Raw genomic sequence first — 2,666 nt, 5'->3', positions numbered from 1 at the left:
GTGGCCGGCAGCGGCCACTGCACTCCAGTCTGGGTAACAGAGCGAGACTCCAACTCAAAAAAAAAAAAAAAAAAAAAATTCAATTAGACACAAAAAAAAGATGTAATAGAGAAATAGAGAAACAAAACTTTGAGACTCCCTATAAGTCTTAGGTCATCATCCAGCCTTAAATAGTTCATGGCATCAAATGGTCAATTGTGGAGCATGATCTAAAATTAAGATCCTCTATTACCTGCTGTCTTGACATCTGAAACAAGGGGGGCCTCCAATGGCCTACCACTTAACATGATATTGCAACATTAATTTAAAAGGATGAGATAAAAACATCTCTTTTAGCAAATGATAATATTGACTTTTGTCTCTTTCATAGCTGACAAAACTCAAGAGAATCAGTAGGTAAACTACTATAAATAATAAAATTTAGTAAAGTAACAAATTATAAAATTAACAAAAGGATATAGTAACTTTTTCATATTTAAATACTAAACAATTAGATGGTAAAATAGGAGAGAAGACTACTTAAAACACGAAGATAAAATAATCTAGGCAATAGCTTAGTAGAAATATCCAAATGTATATGAAGAATACTTTGAAACATTACTGAAAGAGACAAAAGTCAACTTAAATGGAAAAGCATGCCTTGTTCTTAGATAGGAAGACTCAACTTTATAATAATGTCAATTCTGCCTAAGTTAAGTTACAAATTTAACACAGTTCCCACAGAAAACATCAATTCCTTTCTGGAATTAAACACATCGATTATAAGGTTCATATGAAAACCAACCAATCAGCCAGGCACTGTGGCTCACGCCTGTAATCCCAGCACTTTAGGAGGTGCAGGTGAGAGGACTGCCTGAGCCCAGGGGTTCAAGACCTGCCTGGGAAACTTGGCAGGACTTCATCTCTACAATAAGTCAAAAAAATTATCTAGGCGTAGTGGTGCGTGCCTGTGGTTCCACTATTTGGAAGGCTGGGGCAGAAGGATCAAAAGTGCTTTTTTAATTGTACAATGAAGTGTTCAATATTTAATATTGTATAACAAAGGGTATGAATGTGCATAGCTCATTTTGCATGCACATTTTTCAAATGACCAGTTTGGTCTAAATGTATGATGTTACCAAATAGTGCACAGGAGAGTCATTTAAAAGTGCAAGAGAGACCAACGGGTTTTAATGTAACACAGTCTAAATAATTCACCGCTATGGTTTCAGATCCCACTCTGCAATTAACTTTTAACAAACTCGCACTTCCTGAATTTTGCTGTAGCATATAAAAAAAAAGTTCACAAAGATCTGAAAACCCTATTAAAATACCACTCCCTTTCCCAACGATGTATTTGGGTGAGTCCAAATCTTTTTCACACATTCCAACCAAAACAGCATACTGCAATGGAGTTAATGCAAAAGCAGATATACAACACCAGCTGCTTTCTAGTAAGCTAGATAATAAGACACTACAAAAGTGTAAAAACAATGCCACTCATCTCACTAAATTGTTTTTATTTTGAAAAATTATATTTTCCATTGGTTATTTAAGTTAGCACTTAATGGATTTATTATTGTTTTCAAATAAATTAATAAATATTAAAAAAAATTTTCTCACGCTTAATTGCTAACACTTTAAATATTGATAGATACAATCCACATAAACAAAAGCTCTTTAGAGGATCTTCAACACTTTTTAAAAATGTAAAGGAGTCCTGAGGTCAAAACGTTTGAGAAGCACTACTCTGGTGGATTCCTCAGAGAAAATCTCATGTTCATTTTTTTGGTCAGTGGCTTTTATAACTACACAATGTAAGCGAATGTAATATTCTTGGATCATAGTGTCTGCCTGAAAAAAATCTTGAAAATGTTTCACTGTTTCTAGCATAAAATACGTCTATGGATAAATCTGATGCCAATCTCATTTTCTTTTATTAGAAAGTAATTTTTTTTTTTTTACTAGAAAGTGAGTAGCACTTTTTTCTCATTGCTCAAAGGGGTTTTTCCCCCCTCATCTTTAAAGTCCAATCGTTTTCCTAGGAAATCGTCTGGTTTTAGTGTTCTGGGTCAACTTTTTCTTATACATGATATGCCCTTTCAATATGTAGAACCCATGTCACATATCAGGAAATTTTTCTTAAATTTTTCATGTTTAATATTTGTTTTGGCTAGGTGCAGTGGCTCATACCTGCAATCCCAGCACTTTGGGAGATCAAGGCCAGAGGATCGCTTGAGCCCAGGTGTTTAAGACCGGCCTGGGCAACATAGTGAGACCTCATCTCTACAAAATATCAAAAAATTAGCTGGGCATGATGGCACATGCCTGTAGTCCCAGCTACTCAGGAGGCTGAGGCAGAAGGATCATTTGAGGCCAGAAGGTCGAGGCTGCAGTGAGCTCTGCACTGTACTCCAGCCTGAGCAACAGAGTGACATCCCACTCAAAAAATGTTTTGGTCGGGCACAGTGGCTCAGCCTGTAATCCCGCACCTTTGGGAGGCTGAGGTGAGTGGATTGCCTGAGCCCGCGGGTTCGAGACCCTCCTGGGCAGCGAGACCTCATCTCTACAATAAATAAAAAAATCAGCCAGGTGTGGTAGCGCGCGCCTGTAATTCCGGCTACTCCGAAGGCCGAGGCGGAAGGATCGCCAGAGCCCAGCAGGTCGAGGCTGCGGTGGCCGGGAGC

Source organism: Carlito syrichta, unplaced genomic scaffold (genome assembly GCF_000164805.1).
Source record: "Carlito syrichta isolate Samal-C Ts95f unplaced genomic scaffold, Tarsius_syrichta-2.0.1 Scaffold309773, whole genome shotgun sequence".
Taxonomy (NCBI): domain Eukaryota; kingdom Metazoa; phylum Chordata; class Mammalia; order Primates; family Tarsiidae; genus Carlito; species Carlito syrichta.
Note: the sequence above shows the minus strand (reverse complement) of the source record.